The 20,121-nt window shown below is 39.2% G+C and overlaps 1 protein-coding gene across 1 annotated transcript in view; it reads right to left on the bottom strand.

The window, feature by feature from the left end:
- cald1a (caldesmon 1a) overlaps positions 1-5,725 on the bottom strand; it is a 66,115-nt gene extending 60,390 nt beyond the window's left edge. Inside the window, exon 1 of the mRNA XM_085436191.1 lies at positions 5,614-5,725. The gene's annotated coding sequence lies outside the window, so the exon portion shown is untranslated. The remainder of the gene's footprint in view (positions 1-5,613) is intronic.
- Between the last annotated feature and the right edge of the window lie 14,396 nt (positions 5,726-20,121).

The following is a 20,121-nucleotide window of genomic DNA, read 5'->3' as shown; positions in this document are numbered from 1 at the left end:
TAAATATATGACCTCATTAGTCATATGTTCACACTGAATGGTATTTTTCACACACTCCTCTGGGATTTACATCACCTTATTACCTCCACGTTCCCTTAATTCCACATTAACAAAAAATATGGGACTTTTAAAGTGCGATTTAACAGGCTCTTGATTAGCCCTGTTTGTTTAGTTTTGTGGACTCTTTCGGGAGGAAGACGAAAAGCTGAGAGGAGCAGGGAGGAGGAGGGGAGGTGAAGAGAGGACATAGGAATGGAAAGTTGGCAAAGAGATGAAGCTGGGTAAATGAAAGTTTTATCAATCATTTATTCTTGAGATAAATTTAAAGAAAAATAAAAGCTTAGGAAGGATATATTGGTGCTGAAGGAAAAGTAACGTAACTGCTATGAGAGAGGGGCACACAAGGTGGCTTCTCTGCCACAGGGACACACTGTGCATCTCTGGAGTCCCAGCGGGAGGACGGTGAAGGAAAACACAAGGCCAATCAGCTAACAAGCTAACATAGACATTTCCTGTGCTTGTTTTATCAGAGGAGAAGAAGCCCAAAGGCTAAATGTCCCCTCTCAACAAGGTTGTACACTTCTCAGAATAACCTGCTTTGGGAAACCAAGAGGAGAACATGCAACTTTTTAGCATGACATCAGAAATGCTGCTTAGGATTGCTGACCTCACTCTCACACTATCAATCATCGACAAAAAAAAACAATGAAATGCAGACCACGTGGGGAAAAGAGAAGATTTTTTACCTTTTAAGATATAAAGCAAGGCTGCCTCATGAATTTAATCATCTCCCACTCAAAAATCTAAAGATTTAGTAAGAGCTAAAGGATCATAATATTCCTTTTTTGTGTTTTTTTCTATAGCTATGAAACTTCTGGCAGAGCTTGCCATCTGGCAACTAGCAGATGGTGAACCAATATGCCAATTACCAACACTGACATGCCGTGCTGCCTATTATTCAATCTGGCCTTGAGTGATCACACTTTCAAGTCAGAAAACGATACGAGTGAGAGGTTGATCTAACAAACCCTCTCCATCCGAGTGTGACTAAAGCTCAGAGGAATTCAAACGCAGGTCTTTTGTGCCCACATGACTGCTTCAGACGGGGCGACTGAAAGTTAGTTGAGAGTGAGTCTGAAAAGGAAAGGAAGCAAAAGACAGCTCGATCCTAAAGTGTGTTAAAGAACTGCAGCTTGGAAATAGCTATGAAATTGTGGTTTGGTTAAATAGGACTGAATATAGTGGCAAATCTCTTATAGGCCAAGGAAAAAAGAAGAGGAGCAGAAGAAATCTCCATCACCCAAGAGACAACCAGAGCCTAATTGTAGAGTGAACAAATGCCAGAACATCCAAGAACACTTTGCTCCCACTGCACAACTGTTCCATGTCAGTTTGGCTGCAAAGCGAAGAACAACAAACAGCATATGAGCCTAAATTACACACGGAAATGTGTCATGGCATAAGAGATTTTCCTCCTAACATGGAAAATAACAGGAATTTATATATCGCAAACATCTTCCAAGCTCTTAAAGCATAAATAAACATCTTCTAAGGTTTCCTTCACAAGCAGTTAACCATCCCTACCAGTTTTTACCTACCACTTGCTGACCGCCATTACCCAGTGAAATAGTTAAGAATTCTTCCCCAACCCGACATCTGTCTGTCCAAGCTCACCAATATTATACAACTTAGTATGCGGTTCTGGATGCAGCACATCTAAATTACATGCTATCAAATTCAAAAGGCAAAAGGAGGGGGGGGGGGGGGGGGGGAACAGCACAGAGTACACTGTAGGGCTCGAGTCCAGGACCAAGAGTCCCCTGAGTGTTAGCTACACGTCAATCACAATCACTTCAAAATGAGGTGAACCCCATCCTACTCCTGCTGTTGTCCAGAAGACAAACTTAAAACCTTCACTGACGTTTTTTCCCCCAAAGCAAGTGGTGCTCACACTAATGACAAGGACAACACTGATAAAACAGGAAGTGCTCATTTCGCTTGCGGTTCCCCAGCATACTCATGCCATATTCTTACAACAAACAAATCTGCATGAAATTAAGCCAGCGGGCAAAAACATTCGAGCACAGGAAACATGCTTGACATAGTTTCACTGGTCCGTTATGAGAAGAAACCAGAAAATAGCTCTGGCACCTGCTGTGCAGAAACAATGTATGTTTGGACTGATGTGTCTTCATGTTTGGAAAGTGTACCACATGGGGAGTTTGGGTAAAAATAAAAGAAAAAGAGAAAAGAATCGTCTGATCATTTGTGTTTGAAATTTGCCTCTGTCAGTTTTCCACTCTATTCAAATTTCAGTTGAGACACTTGGTTGAATGCCTTGGCTCAGCAGTGCTAAGAAACTACTGCCTTGCAAGGGAAACTCTGGATTCTTGCTTTGGAATATGATGCTGTGGTGGATTATGAGTATCTAGCATTAGACTTCAACAAAGCAGCCACATATATTACATTCATGTAAACAAATAATTAGCATTTCTTGATTTTAGTGAGAATAAGGCACAATAATCAGCAAACGTCTTGAGTTAAATCAGCAAGAAAAGAAAAATGGGATGAAAAATGAGATGGAGAGAGTGAGCGGGAGCCAGGATACAGTAACTAGAAGCCTTTCACCGCACTGTGCAGCTCAGAGCCAGACTCCGGAAATGCATGGCAGTGTTCCCTACATCCTGCCTGCCCAGCCCTAACCCTGGCCCTCGCCCACACTGCCAAACCCATGTTATCACTCTGTGCAATTACCTCCACATTCTTCTGCACCCATATCATATCGTTCCAATTATAAATCCATACAGAGCACCACATTTCCAGTGTATGGCTTGCAGTCTGATGTGTGCTCTGTTTAAATATGTGTGTGACAGTGTGAACATGCATGCAAAAACCTTACTTTGGCAGTTGTCAGGAAGCACTTTAAAAACAAAGTGGCTCAACTAATCAAACAAAAAATTTTAAAAGCATGATTCGGCGACACGTATATAAACAGAGACGCATAGAGACAAACAAAAAAAACCCTAAACATTTGATCTTAACAGTGAGGAGTTGAGGGCTGTATGTTATGATGTGTTGGAAATAGTATGATGTGGGCTGTGTGGGCTCATTGCAAATTAACACATCTGAGTGGTTTGAGTGATCATCTTCATCCAGTAATTAAACCTTTCTAACTTGATAAGAATACTCTCTACTGTGATGACAACAAGCCAATCACAAGGCACAAAGGAGCTTTATTAAAAACAACACAAGCTTTGTTTAATGAGTATAAAAATGGCCTTCAAAGCCAGCGGAGGTATCACAATCTTAAACCTATGTCAGAGATTGTAAGGCTGTAAGTAATTTATGCATAATAAAAAAAGACAGTAGATGTAATTATGTAAACATTTAAATAGATACACATTGTTCGATCAGATCGATAGTTTAACAAGCTTTTTAGCAAGCTAGAAATTGCGGATAAATATTTACATAGTAGGATAAAAGCAAAGGCAGCATAAAACATGGACATAGCCTCAAGGTCAGAAAAATTACGCTGATATGGAAGTGCCTTAAAACGGCATTTTATCTCCAGGTCACCAGATGGCGATATCTGTGGTTGCAAAAAACCCTCTGGTCCTATAAAAGTCTAACCAAATAAAATATCTGTCTTAATCTCTGTAAACAGTTTTCTGTTGAGTTCTATGAGCTGAGTCTCTCATTTTGAATCATACTGAATAAAAAAAAGATCGGCTTCTTCCTGTTAAAAGGAAGTTTTTTCTTTCCACTGTTGCCAAGTGCTTGCTCATAGGGCATTGTCAGGGTTTTTTCTGTATTAATGTAGGGTTTTTACCTTAAGTATAAAATGCCTAGAGATGTCTGTTTCTGTGATTTAGTGCTATACAAAGTGAATTAAATTAAATTAAACTGAATTGAAGTAACAGGCAAATAATGATACAACTGACTATATAAGTAAATAGTTGCACAGTTTGTCAGGGTCTGTTCTGTATGTCTGCTTCTTGGGTCCAACACACCAGTAATCATGACACAACAAAAAGTAACAGATAAATAGTACAAATATATAACTAAAAGTAATAGACACAGGTTGAACAGTTACCAAAAAGGAAAGGATGAATTGTTAAATGGTTAGCTAAAAGAAATATATAGTTACATAGTTTCTAAGAAGTAGTATTTGAAATAAATAAATAGCTATAAGGAATGGATAAGTAATGGATAAATAGAGATACAGTTACCTAAAAGAAATTGTTAATTACAAAAGTAATGGCTAGACTGTGGTATGGTGATCAAAGGTGTTAACTGTATTCCACAGATGAAAAATTTAAATGGACACAAAGGGAACATTAAATGAATGGCTGCTACAGATACCATGAGATGGCTGTGGGGTGCATAAGGTTGGAACTACTGTATTAGAAGTGTGTTATTCATTGCATTCCTGAGGCTATTCCAGTCATCTGTCATCAGGTTGCTCCTGCACCTTATAAGGAGCAGGAGGGCATTCTCCACTTGTTTTCCAAACACTGCGCAACTTATCGGATACAGTTTCATGGACAATTACTGTGCTGTCTGTTTCCTGAAAGTATTTAAAATGGAAAAAAACCCCAAAACCTTACAGATCAACCTTTTGCAGTTCCCTCCACCCTCTTACACTTACCATGCTTCTATTTCACAGATACTACTATGTAATAAAGCTGAGATCAAAAGACTTTATGCCCAAACTGAAGTACAATGAGAGCCGAAGAGAGTTTTTTTTTTGCCTCCGGCGTGGTAGGATTGCAGAGAATGTCATACCTTGAGAAGAGAATTCATTTTTGAGTAAGAAGGCCTGCCCTCTGAAAGACTGCCCTGTGGCTTTGTCTGCAGGAGATGCTGGACGTCTTTAGGACTCAAGCATTAATTTAAAAAAAAGAAATTTAAAATCTTATGTTCAGATTTGATCTTTTGAAGGGCATTTGTTGAGCTGGCATCTATACAAAGTTAGGATAACTGCCCTTATCCTAGCTCTGCACACTTTACGAATGCCTTTCTAAACTAAGGGTGAAAACCACAACCTTCCTTTAGTGTCTGGAGGATGCTGTTGACAGAGAGTCAACATCAACAGGCCAAAAAGTAGAGCAACTTTTTCTTCAAACCAAAAAAAAAAAAAAAAACTTCCACCAGGCTGCACTGAGTGGCTACTTTGGCGATGAGAAACTTGCCCACCCCTCTTTCTTCCTACTGCCCCTTCATACTTTGTTCGCTAAAGAATCAGAAGGCGTGAGCGCGCATTGCAAGAGCGTGCATACGGTATGCTTTTCTTTATGCATCCCCACAATAAAAACACATTTTTAAAAAAGCTCTCTGGGCCTGCAGCTGGGAATCATGACGTCACCATGCCTTTAGTGAACCAGCAGCGTGAAACGCGCACAAAAGAGGGAGCGGCTCCCGGCCAAGAAATTCCGAAAAGTAAAATCAGCAGCCCATGCGCACAACAGACATCCAAGTATGATAATCTGCCATCGTAACGCGGCCTATTGCATCATTGTTTTTGTTTGTTTTTTACGTCATCTTTAACTTTCCACCCACGAAAGGTCTGATATCGTCTGTAAAAGTTCAAAGTTGTTGTCTTTTTGCGCTTACCTGTGGATCACGACGGGACAAAGTAGAGCTCTAGAGTCGAGTGAGAGGAGTGGAGAGGAGAGGAGGGAGCCTAGTCTGCAGTCTGGTCCTCCACTACACTCAATGATAAAACCAAACTCAAAGCCCGCTCAAGCCCCTCCCACATTTTTAAGACATACAGTACACATCTACCCTTGGCTGCATTGTACGCTTCGGTCTGTTCTTGTAACGCCGAGTCCAAAGTGAAAAACTCAGCTCTCCTAAGAGCTCGTGCAAAACTCCCAACATCTAGAGTGACTCTGGGCAGAAAATGCACACTTTTGGGGGGAGAAAGCCTTCTGGGATAAATAAAGTGTCAACAGAGATCGCATGAGATGTTTATCTTGGACAAAAAAAGGGGCTCACGGTGCAGACCAGCAGGCCCCAAAGACTGCATAATGTGTTGGCAACTGAGTTACAGAGTTCCTTTAACTGCTCACCATTATGTGAGCCATCATAACATGACAAATAACCACAGTTATCAAATTATATAACTGCTCAAGACATTCATTTATGCAGTGACTCTGAAAAGGCATGTGTGCTAAGTAAAATGAATATCTCATTAGCTAATGTTGCCAAGCTATTGACATGCATATGAGTCTTAGTGGGAATCCAATTTTCCTTTGATACTTACTCACTCTAGCAAGAATTATTTTTTTTACAGATATAAAAATGTCCCTGTCCATTAGAATGAAGTTTTTTCCTACCAGTTTAAGCAAACTCTTGGCTATAATTTAGCAAGATTTTGTCATTTGCACTGATAATGAGTTCTCTATACTGTCTATATGTATATACACTCATCAGACAGTTTATTAGGTACACTTTAATAGTAACAGGTTGGACCTCTTTTGCCTTCAGTTTCAGAAAGATGCTAGAAATATTCCTCACATATTTTGGTCCATATTGACGCAACAGTTTTACACAGTTCCTGCAGATTTCTCATTCTAAGACATCCCAAAGGTACTCTAACAAGCTGAGAACTGGTGACTTTGGAGGCCATTTCAATATAGTGAATTCATTGTCATGTTCAAGAAACCACTTTAGCATGATTTGATCTTAGTGAAACGGTACGCTATCCTGCTGGAAGCAGCCATCAGAAAGTGTGTGCACTGTGGTCATAAAGAGACATGGTCAGCAACAATATTCAGATGCGCTGCTATGTTGGTACTAAGGGGCCAAGAAAATATCCCCCACATCATTCAACCCCAACTAACCTGAACTGTTGATACAAGGCAGGGTGGAGCCCTGCTTTCTTGTTCTTTATGGTGAACTAGTGGCACCTGATGTGGTCCTCTGTCTCTGAAGCCCATTGTTTTTAGTGCATGATGCTCTTCTGCAAACCTTCACTGTAATGAGTGGTTATTTGACTTCTCTGGCATTTCCACCCAGAGAACTGCACCTCACTGGATATTTTATCTTTTTGGAACCAATCCCAGTGGAAGAACAGTTTCTGAAACACTCAGACCTCTGGCACTAACAACAACTTAAATCACCTTTCTTCCCAATTCTGATACTCACTTTGAATCTCAGCTGCTTGAGATGGTCTTGGCCATGTTTACATACCTAAATGACCTAAGCTACTGTATTATATAATGAGCAGATGTATAGGTGTACCTAATAAAGTGAAAGCTAAATGTGTATATTCAGCAGGGTGTGTTCAAATGATGGAGGATATATGATCAGGTCTCTTCTGTGAAATGCTCAGACAGAAAAATACAGAAACAGATTCACAAGTAGGCTACGTTCAGTATGTCAGCATCTCTTAGATTGCAAGCATGCTAATTCTTGGGTAAAATCTACAGTACACAGAGGTCAATTGAACAGAATCAACTTTTTGGGATCACCGTGGAAGAGGTTTTTATAACATAATCTCTTAATTTTGTGTGGAAACCACAAAATTCCCAGAAAGAGAACAACAAAAAACAAACAAACCCCAAAACACTTGACCTTTATCTTCAATAGAAACTACAGCTCTTACATTACTCTCTGTGTCAGCCCTTACACGAGATGATTAACGGATCAAGAGAATTGCAGAAGTGAAGTTTCTCGTTTGATTCCCTCCACCAAAAGCACCACAGCTATTTCTGACCACGTGTCTGTCAGCAATTTCAGGATACAGAGAGTTAGGAGATGACAAACACAATAGCAGCAGTGTTCTACTTTCTACTGTGAAACAGCAGCACGCAGACACTGCTCGGCTTTGTCCCCCCCCCTCCCTTAAAACAATGATGCTCAGAACAAAGAGTGAACTTAAGAGCATTAGGCAACTGGTGCAGAAATGAGCACCATATGCGCCGGTGCTCTTTTGCATGTGCTCTTTAAAGATAAAGTGAAATAAATACGCTCTGCTGATTGTGTACACGTGCAAACGCAGTTGTGAGTAAGTGTGCGTGTGTGCTGACATAACGAGGAGAGAGAGGAGGGTTAGAAGGCCATTCCGCTCAACAAATCTGAAAATGTGTTTATGTTAATTTCTTTGAAAAATGATGTATTTAAAGATAAACCTGTCATTCTTCATCTTGCGTGTTTCTTTTTTCGACTTTTATTCCTCATCCAGTTTGCAAACAACAGCTGCCTCAGAAACCTCCACTACCCTGAGTCACGGCATAATTTGATTGCCAAAAATGATGCTGTGGTTTGGGCACGTTTATAGTTAGCGCAATGCCCACATACTCAGGGCCTGTGATGCCTTTGCTATATTTACATTATGAGCTCACCTGTTTACCTCAGCCACACACTTTAGTTTGAGCTGTGCCTCCTCAGTGGAGGTAGACAGAATGATCTTTAGTATTGATACCAACGCTGGTACTGGTATCAGACTGAAAGCAGCGCGATAAGATTCAGACTTTGTTTCTATACTCTAAGTTTAGTATGTAGCCCAATGATTTGTGTTGAATGAATAACTTCTTGGAAATGAAAAAAAATATACCTCACACACTTTGAAAAAACGTTTTTGTGTTGACTGTCACGTCTTTTTGATTTGTAGCCTGTAGCACATTTAAACAACAGAAGCGCTTTAGAGACAGGCACAGCTCTTCAAAAAAAACCAAGTTATATAAAAAGCTGAAATGTGTATTTTACTGTGTTAGTGCTCATCAATGTGTTCAGAATTTGCAAATTGATGACAATTCATTTCATAAGTCATGACACACAAATCTCTGCTCGATATGCTGCCTTTATAGGTTAAAAGTATCGGTATTGCAATACTGTCCCTGTATTCACTTGTATCAGATCAAACCCAAAATTTGCAGTAATACCTGTGCACTATTCCTCAGGACCTTTTGGCTTTGTGCGTCCTAACTGAGTTTCCCTACTACGACCTAATGAAATCATCGCTCAATAAGTCTTGTGTATGCCAGAAGAGGCAGCACTGAGCATGTAGAGACAAACCTGGGAAGAAAACATTGCGACTCTAGGCTGTTTTGCTTTCTGCAAGCCGTTTGCAGCTGCTGTCAAGGATTCATAGATCTTTGGCGCCTCAGGCCAGAGAGGTTCACGTTGCCAAAAATCTGACATGTATACCTTCAAAATGTTACATCAGCTAAAACACCTCAGAAGCAATTATAAAGGTTCTAACACTGCATTGCTTTCAACAAACCCCTGACATTTCCCCCATTTCATCATATTGTTTTAAATTAGATGAAAGAGTGCGTTGCCATCTTGTGTGAAACTGACGTTCCAGAGGTGAAGGTAGAAGTCGTGGAAAAGCGCAATTGTTAATGATGTCATCACACTGTTTGAGAAGAAAGTAATACCATTAGTGTCAGACATCAACTTCATATGGATTAATTCATACAGCAGCCCTTGCTCCGACTATGTATGTATGATGGATGATTGGTATCTGAGATGTCTTGGAGGCTCAGCTGGTCGATGTGCATATCAAATACCTGCAGTATCTTGAGTAAAACCCAGCACTTTTATCAATCCAATCATTTTCCTGTTCCTTCTTGTGTCTCTGCTGTGTAATATCAAAGACAAAAATACCATCAAAAGACGGACCCCTGCAGAAGCAAACAGCTGGATTATTTCCCTTGTGCGTGGCTCTTATTTGCATTAATACTACCTTTGGACTGCAATATTCTGAGGATAAACAGAAAGGTTTTCATAAGATTGAAATAAGGTACTTATCTATTGGGACATTTTTCTCCAATAGATTCTTATTTTAAGAAGGTACAGAAAGTCAAATATTTCGACACACCTTGTAGTATACTGCAATATACATACATACATACATACATAAATACATACATACATACATGTTATCTGATATCTTGATTTCTAAGAGTAAATTCATAAACCAGTTGATCCGATATATTATTAATGTGCCATTTGGCATAAAATCTAAAGTACACCAAATATCACTACTACATAATTGTCAGATAATATTCATATATGTCACAATCCTTCATCAAGAACAAAAAATATCTAATGCGTGTCAAAGAGAAACCAGATTTCACAATGAGCCATAAAAGTTTTTGAGATATTTCATTTTTTTTTCATTTTTATTTCAGAATGGCTTTGCTTAACTAATAATGTGCGAAACATTAGACTGCAGTGGAGTATATATATGGATCCCTGCTCGGTCAGGTCTACGGGTGTAACCACTTGACCACACACCACTACCACAAGCCTTGCCCTGACCCGACTGTTCTAACAAAAGTCTAACAAAAGCAAAGACAGAAATCCAGTGTGTCTCTTCTTTGCAAAATGTTGTCTCTTATCAAAAGTCTGACTCAGTGCATTTATGTGAAGCTTAAGTAGTTACATGTAATAATTTGTTCTTGTTGATTTTGTAACAGTAAAGTAGCCCTCAGCCAGTATATTTGAAACATAAGGATCCACACATTATAGAGCGATATATGTGCATTGTGAAAATATATAAAATAAAATGTGCAAAAAGATATCAACCCACTGTGGAAGAGCTTTTTCAAACACTCCAGGTGCCAAGAAATCAAATCTTTAAATAACAATAAAAGGAACCCTGTCTGTACATATGCATATTTAGATTGCCAAAATACATTCACAAATGTATCATAATGTCACAAATATTTGTCCGTTATTTGAAAGATTGAACTGTTAAATTCAAATGTAATGCTATGGAAAAATATATAAAATGATTCTTATGAACTTTTTTTTTACATCAAATAATAATAATTATTATTGTTATTTAGGGCGATCTTGGCTCAAGAGTTAGCAGTTCGCCTTATAATCAGAAGGTTGCCAGTTCGAGCCCCGGCTCGGACACTTGTTGTGTCCTTGGGCAAGACACTTCACCTACCTTACCACCTACTGGTGATGGCCACAGGGGAATTATAAAGTGGAATTGTAAAGCACTTTGAGGGTCTCAAAAAGTGCTATATGAATGCAATCCATTATTATTTAAGTTAACTGTATATTTCTGTACATTTAAGTATTATTATTCATATTGCAGCATTCATTGACCTTGTTTATAGGTAATTTCATTGTTTAATCACATTAAAATGTTCCTAATTTAATGTTTAAAAGCACTTGAAAAAGGCAAAATCCCATGTAAAATTAGGGCAACAAACTGTATTGTCATTACTGAAAATAACCGTATTTTCATGAGAAAGTTATTTTCTGTCATTTTCTGGTATTATTTTGGTGCCCCAGCTGCCGGAATATTACTGTTTTTTTAGGATTTTTTTTTTACGGTGTAGATCATTTACACTTATTGCGCTAGAGGTGTTTTATTCAACTCCATTTCATAGTAACGACACTGATGGCTACTGATCTTCCACTGGAATTGTTTATTTTTACATAGGATGCCATAAATCTACACTGTGTGAAAAAAGCAAAAAAAGAGAACTTTAGAAACCCAGCATTGGCAAACAGTAGAGAGAGATGGGTGAGTAAGGAAGAGGATGTGACCAGTTATTAAGTGGGCACCTCCCATCGCAGATGTTTAACTAAATCACTCCCATGACACCTCAGTGAGGCTCCTCTGATTCCCATCAACAAATATAAAGCTACATGCAGCTATATCTGGATGGATCCAAGCAATCTCTGGACGTTCCTATGTCTTATTTCTAGCTTGTTCCAGTGTAAGCAGCACGGACACACATAAGACAGCAGCAGACAGTAAAGCCTTGATATAATTTCGACTTGAGAGTCAAAGCTAGGGCAAATATAACATTGTGTGGGATGTTTGATATTACTACAGAAACCCATCTGAGGTCAATAATAACAAGACCATCTGTTCAAAATAGAAGAAAAACACAAAATGACATGGAGCATTGAAGGTAAGGAAACAGTATTTTTAATGCATTGTTTTATAGATACTGTGTATGTAGTTTGGCCACCTACAATCATGACCTATTATTCAACAATCTACCACTCAAACTGTACTTTCACAATCATCATAAGCTGCAACAGTAAAGATATTCATGACCATACTAACTTATATTACAGAATCAAACCATGTAGGACCAGGTTTACTCAAGTTGTGGGTTAAAATTTAATGTGCCATCAGTCCTTCATCCTTCAACCTTCTGCAGCCCTCTTTCAAGCATCAGTAAAAATAAATAAATAAAAATGAATGGATGAGTGGAGGGTGATGCTTGGACAGCCCCTGGTGGAGATTATGATAAAGTGAACACTGGAAGTATGAGTCAGATCCCTTATTGGTCATGGTGTCAGCATCCTGACCTATGCTGCCACCAACAGTTCAGAATGCAAAGTAGAGCCAAAGAAATGCAAAATGCACTTGCGTTTGGTAACAAGCTTGTATTTGAAATACTGTTGTGTCTTGGTGGGGTTGAGGTTGGACATTTGGGGGGTGGGCTGGGGTAATCTGTGACCTGCAAAACTCTATTACAAAATATCAAGTCGAAAGAAAATCCTGAGGTATTTCCACACTTCAGTTTGCGTCTAACTAAAAGTTAGAGTAAATTTAGCCAAATAAAAGCAGAAATACAAGAGCACTTGAGTATTATTTAAATTATGACTTTAAGATATTGCAGATATTGGTAATGTCAAACAAGAAGCCTTGCAGTAAAAAATAAAAAAGTGTGTGGCTGTGTGTGTGTGTGTGTGTGTGTGTGTGTGTGTGTGTACACACAATAGCTTCTATGGGAAAAAAATCTGTGTAAGCTGCTGCCTGCAGCCTGACTTTCACTTTCTTCTTCTTCATGCTGTTTTTTCAGTTTGGTTTCCAGGCCTCTTTTGGTGCATCAGGTTTGGCCTCTTATGAACTTTCTTTTCCAGCATCTTCTAAAATCACGAGCTGGGACTCTGGGTCAGTAAAAGAGAGCGGGCGAAGCATTTCTCCATTTCTCCTATATTCGCTCTGCAATCTTAGATATGCACTAACACAGAACATCTTTCTTCTGCATCCTTTGTGGATTAGAGCAGATCACAAAGCCTGCAGAATACAATTTGACATTCAACTATGCATGGTTTTTCATACCAATCTCTGCAATGCCCCATGAGGCAGTGCATGCAATATCATAATTTCACTTTGGTGTGGCTAGAGATGTAAATAGATATAATCTTGGAAGGAGGATTAAGATGAGAGTGTAGCATTTGATCTTCAAAGAGCTGGAGGTTACCCAGGGTAAAATACAGGTGTGGTTAGCAACTATAAAAAATTCTGACACAGAGTTAAACTTCTGTTCATTTCCATTACAAAGACAAGCAGCTCTTTCTCATTCTTGGCCACCTTCACCTCGATATCGTAGCGCTCATCATCCACTGTGTCAATCTTTCAGTGTAAATCCTTACAGAGCTCTTGTGAAGACTTGGGCTTCTTTAAAGCACTATGGGAGGGTGGAAAAAAGGAAATAAAAAGAAAGAAAGGAATGATTCATCATCAAACGGCATGTAAAAGCCACGGCTTTTAAATTTCACTCAGCTGTCAACTAGACAGGTGGCAGGTTTTTTTAAAAAGTCCTTTTATAGAAAGTAAAGTATACACAGTGAAAGATGCTGTTTGTCGGAGAAACACATGGGAGCAGCTGCAGTTTAAAAAAAAAAGCAAAGTTTATCCACACATAGATAAGCCTATCCAGAATGTAAACCATTCTGGACATAAAGACATGAGGGCTGGGGAATACAACAGAGCCAGGGACCATTTGCAGAGGAGTAAACTGTTTGGCTATTCAGACTGTGGCAATGGCTGTTGGTATTGTGAAATTACAGTTGAGTGACAGCGATGGCAAAGACACAAGATGGACGAGTTCTATTTCTAAGACTATGATCCAAACCTACTATGCAAGTCTACATTTGACAAAGAAGTTGTGCATTTGCAGTGAATGAAGAGCATTTCTGGCTTTCACCAACTTCTGACCAAATACACAATATGTACAAAAGCACTGGACCAGCAACAGAAGCTGTTTGACAATGGAAGCCTGGTGTATCTGATATCTCTGTGTCGGTGCTGTTCAATGATTACCATAAAAATGTTGGTCCAGGATCAAAACTGCGTTGTGCAGTCACAGCATTGCAATTTAGGGGAAATAAAAGTCTCTTCTGGAAGCATTTTAATCATTTGTTATGAATCTATATCATTTAATAAATATATTATCAAGTTAGTTTTACTAGCCAAATTTTGCTTACTCATGCTGGTTTGCTATGACAGTCTTTGAAAGCATTAGCTAAATTCTTGGCTAATGCTAACTGAGTGCTGTTCAGTTGCAATGTTTATCCTTGGCCAACATTGTTATGATGATGTAGGAACAATGCCAAGATAAAAGTATCAGATCATGTATGGAAGCCATGAAGCTCTTACTTCCTGTGATAATGTTAATGGAAAAGGAGACAAGAGTCAACGAGTCAGTCCATTTAGACATGTAGACACAGGCAAAATGACCTGCTGAAGTTCAAACTAGGAATCAGGATGTGGAAGAAAGGTAATTTTGAATGCGGGATGGTGCCAGAAGGGCTGATCTAAGTATTTCAGCAGGTGCTAATCTGCTGGGATCCTCCCATGCAACCATCTCTAGGGTTTACAGAGAAAAGAGAACAATATCTAAAACAGCCACTTATTACACCCAAGGAATGCAGAAGATCAGCTCCGAACATACAACATGTCAAACCTTGAGGGCAGATGAATTAACGCAGAAGACCTCACTGTGTGCCACGCCTGTCCTCAAAGAACAGGAAATTTAGGCTATAATTCATACAATTTCACCAAAACTGGAAAAATGTCAAAATATTGCCTGGTCTGTTGACTTTTAATTTCTGCTGCAGCATTTGGATGGTAGGGTAGGAATCTCTATAAAGTATGGATCCATCCTACCTTGTGTAATAGGTTCAGGCTGCTGCTGGTGGTGTAATTGTATGGGAGCTATAGTAACAAGTGAGCGCCATTTAAACAGCGCAGCCTACCCAACTATGCTCTGGACTATGTCCATCCCTTTATGACCAAAGTTCATTCTGTTGGCTGTTTTAAGTAAGATAACTTGTCACAAAGCTCATCTCACACAGGCTTCTTGAACATGACAATGACTTCACTGTATTCAAAATCACCACACCTCAGTCCAATAGAGCACCTTTGGGATATGGTGGAATGGGAGATTCACGTTGTGGACGTGAGTTCGACAAAGCTGTAGCAACTGTTGATGCTGTCATGACAACATAGTCCAAAATCTCTGAGGATTGTTTCCAGCATCTTTTTGAATATATAGCATGTAGAAAAGAAACAGTTCTGAAGGCAGTACTAGCAAGATGTAGCCAATAAAGTGTCCATTGAGTGTATGTAATACACTAGTATTGGTTGAATGAAAGGGCAATGTTGTTATAATCCATCATGTAAAGTCTTTGTTTTCTTTTCAATAATCAGATTTCTACTAGTCTACCTTGCTTTATCCAGTTGGCTTTTTCAGCTATTGTGTCTTTATCAGAATGTCTTGATGCATTCTCAATCATCCAGCAAAGTAAATCTCCAAAAGTTGATTCTGTTCATCTGGACGTAGCATTTTGTGGGAGAAACGTTTCGTCACTCATCCAAGTGACTTCTTGAAGAAGTCACTTGGATGAGTGACGAAACGTTTCTCCCACAAAACCGTACATCCAGATGAACAGAATCAACTTTTGGAGACTTTATCACAGTGTTTCACCTTGCCAAACAGCTGTATTATTTATCTTATGTATTTTTGATGGACTTCCACTGAACCTCACGCTGGTCTGCACCTTTCTTTCTATGAGTTCTCGAAGTTTGAAATTGTCAATTGTGAAGACAATAATCTTTTCCTTATACCCACACTGCAGCTGTTCTCTAGCTGCACTCTCTTTGACTTTGGAAGCTTTTACACTCCCCTGTGCTACCATCTCTGCAGTCTAGGCAACCAGGGAAGCCTCGGTCCCTCTTAACAGCTTGTCATGACGATTAACCAGGTATTTACTTTACAGTGCATAGTGGAGACAGTGAACACTATTCATTCAGCACACAAGCCTTGGCACCTTGATCCCATTGCACAAACAGCCATTAGACTCATGTTACCAGAGGCTGCAGAGTGGATTACCCTTGAGTGAACCCAGCACAGGTTATTTGGATGTAAAAAGATAATGCATTTGAAGAGGCATCTTAAATGTAGTAGTAATAAATTTTTCATTTTTTCACAGTGCAGACCTGCCACACCATTGCTGTAAGCCAGATTCCTCCCAAACTAAAGCTGCTGTGAGAACACTTTGAAAAAATCCACAAACCTCTAAAATAGTAAGCAGTGTGATGTGTACACAGGTAAACAAACACAGACAGGAAGAAGACCCCAAAAACCTTTCCAGTAAAATAAAGACACCAAACAGTTCTTAAAGCGAAAGTAGAAAAAGCTGCATTTCCTGTGAAAATGCAGTGTGAATGCCGTGTAGTGGAATCTGAAAAAAGCAGAAGAAGGAGAACTATCTGTTGAAAACACTGTGTAGAAGCTGAACTCTTTGCTGAAAACTGCTTCATGTGAAAGATTACATGAGAGGTCCATTTCTCATCATTGCAAAGAAGCATTTCAATAAATATAACTGGATAACAGAATTTTTGAATGGGTTGTCAATAATATTTACCACAGATTTGTCTGCAATAAAAGTACTTCAAGAAACACCACAAGCAGGATTAAGGAGTCAATTCAGAATATCAGATGGCCATGCCATTAATAATACAACTTGATAAAAATTAAATGGCAAAGTTATGTAAAATAGGGTGAAAAAGTCTTAAGCCATTCCTCATTTCTTTTTTAGGTTGATTCCAAAAACTCTTTCTTGTAAGTCTTAATTGGTCTTGAAAAATGTGCAAGATAACACAGTTTGCCAGGCATTAAATTGTGTTTCTACTTACACAAAGTGATTCCCACAGATAGATTAGCTGACAACTTTGTATATCTCAACATGATGTGCAGTGTTTCTTTAAAGAATTTGAGGAAACTAGACAAGTATAGGGCACAAGAAGGCCTGAAAACTCTTAAGAAACAGACCCCAAGAGATGATTTGGGCCTTGAATTGATCCATCTTTTGTTTGCTGAACCCTCATGAGAAATGATCTCAGCAGAAGCATGACTTCTTCTCAGCAGAAGAAGATACTGTCAAGCAGTGTTGGTCAAGTTACTTGAAAAAAGTAATCAGTAACTAATTACTGATTACTTCCCCCAAAAAGTAATCCCGTTACTTTACTGGTTACTTATTTTCAAAAGTAATTACCGTTTTTGCAATAGTAATCCCTTACTTTACTCGTTACTTGAAAAAAGTAATCGGATTACAGTAACGCGTTACCATCTCTGCTGTCAAGGAAGGGAAATGGGGAGAAAAGCAAATTGCAAGAGAACTGGCCTAAAAATCAATGTCAACAGGTCTTATTGAGTGATAACTCCTAATGTGAAATTTTAATTCACATTGTCTTCAACAGGTACATAGGACTGGTGGAGGCTCTATTATGGTTTGGGGTGGATCTTGCCATAATTTAGAAACACAGAAATATATATTCATATAGATTCACTATGCATCAATTTAATATTCTGTTGTTGAGTTTAAAACAAATACCAAGTTTTTGTCATCTAACAATACAGTTGTGTAACAAAGATATTCAGGATAAGATAAATTAACCACACACGTCGATGTGATACATGAGTGAAGCGAAAAAGCACCTCAGGCCTGGAAAAACTGCCCGTAGGGTGGATTTTTGCTAGTTGTTTTAGAGAAGGTATATATCAGATTATTACAAGCAATGGATTTTAAATAAGAGCAGAAGGAAGTGGTTTGGGATTTAATGGCCCAGACAAGACGTTTGGCCAAAGAAGCACTACCGGGGGCAAAAATAACAAATCAAGACTTAACAACTGTTCTTACATTCATGGCGTCAAGGCAGAGGAAAGCAAACAATAACATCAGGAGCAAGCGAATCATTTCCCAACTACGATCAATAACAAGGACATTACTAAGGAGATCACTGATTGAAATGCAAGACAGTGTGACAGGCAGACAACCACCCCTTGTGGTTGTCCTCGCTTAGATTTCCAACGTGGTGCAATAAGCAATTGACTGGCCTACATTCACAGCTGTGGCATGTCAAGCCGGCACCATATGGCATGCATTACAAGAACATGAGATTTGATCATGTGTTATTAGATTGCATTTTACTTAAATTGTGACAAATGATCAAACTTGTGTGACATAATTTATGCAAAAGGGTGTATTAGACCGAATATTAGTGTTATTATAATATAATGTGAAATAAACCTGATAGGAGTGTGTAACATAATTTTCTTTTCATTACCACCTCGAGCGCTGGTCTTAACACATGCACAGTCAATACCATTACATATTCTACTCATAAATGGCTATGAGCAGTTCTAATTTAACATTTATCTCACTGTTTAGCGGCACTGACGTTCAGGGAAAAATGGTACTAGCTTCCCATAGCCATAGAGATATCCTCTCATACCTGCTGATCCCAGCTCGGGCTGTGTCTTGTCCTATGATTTCTACAGAAAAATGCTATTAGAGCCATCTCTCTGGGGACCAGATCGACAAGGTCTTTGCGGTCTCAGCTTGGGATAAAAACAGCTGACCCCATCTCCCTCATCACACGCAGAGATGAGGGTACCTGAGCAGGGGACAAAAGTTCATCCTGTGGGTTAATAGGGTCCTTGGATGAAATTGTGTGTATGATACAAAAAAAAAGAAAAAAAAGGTAAAGGTGAAAAGAATTAAAAAAAAACAAACAACAACCTTTGATTTCCAACACTCTTTGATTTTCTCTCCATCCCTCCTACTTCTGTGGCCGATTGCCCTTCAGTTGTTTTGAAGGAGAATGTTAACTTGTAGGAGATAAGATTTCATGCTGCAATTGAGGCTTAGGAAGGGTAATTGTGTTTCGGCCATGGTGTCTGCTGTACCAAAGACTGGCACAAGGCAGCTGAGTTAAGAGGCCATCTGCTTTAATGTCACCAGTGTGACATTACACACAGGGACTGAACTAGTGACCTTCGTTGTGACACATCATTCTGCTGGTTCTAGTGACCTTATTAGCTCACCTGAGCAAGAACACACACTACACAAAGCACACGCTGCCTGGATACTTTGTATCACAATGTCACCAACCAGGACATGGTCAACCTTTGTATGAAGGTTTCAATACATTACATGGAGACTCATGACTTGAGCTCATTTTTCTCACACAGAACACATGAAACACTCAGAGGCATCTCTGCTCGCACACGAATAACAATCAGAAGAAGGGGAGGGGGATGAAGTCAATACACCATTTTACAGGCAAGTGATCTGACACCAATAAAATACAGCTTTATGAGGAGAATTACACGCTTAAAATATAAAGGAGGATATGAGCTGTGACCTCCAGAAAGATCGAGAGAGGTGCTGCACCAGCAATGTGCAACTGGCACTCAGACAAACACCCACACATACAAAAGCAATCTGGCAAGTACAAAAAAAAAAAAGATGAAAAAAAGACTTGACCTATTTGTATTCATCATCACTCATCTCGTTGGGAGAGATACCCACCCGACAATTAACTCTGAACAATATCAACCAAACTGTATTCTGCTTTGATTAATACAAAACCAACCGACACAAAACCAAGTTTCAGCAACTGTTTCCACTTTAATAAGTCTTTATCATGGAACAGGTGTTTAACAATACAACAGAATGCTAATATATATATATATATATATATATATATATATCTAAACTAGGGGTGCAACGATATTCGTATCGATATTGAACCGTTCGATACAGTGCTTTCAGTTCGGTACGCATATGTATCGAACAATACAACATTTGTAATTTATTTTATCAACTTTCCTTCTGACGATGCTGTCTGTGTTGAGCGCTCAGTGAATCTGCGTTCGACTACTCCGCCTAGGCTGCACTGTCGAGCGCAGATCCACTGAGCGCTCGACACAGACAGCATAGTCAGAAGGAAGAGCGCAGGGCAAGTTAGCAAGACAGAAGTTAAGCTCTCCAGATCTGGCGTTTGGAATTATTTTGGTTTTCATGTGACGTATGACCCTGAAGGTAAGCGAGTCA

Source organism: Copadichromis virginalis, linkage group LG17, assembly GCF_057382275.1.
Source record: "Copadichromis virginalis isolate Kocher_CV1m ecotype Utaka linkage group LG17, C_Virginalis_male_GT1.1, whole genome shotgun sequence".
Taxonomy (NCBI): Eukaryota; Metazoa; Chordata; class Actinopteri; order Cichliformes; family Cichlidae; genus Copadichromis; species Copadichromis virginalis.
The sequence above is the reverse complement of the archived record's forward strand: the minus strand, read 5'-3'. Positions and strand labels throughout refer to the sequence as shown.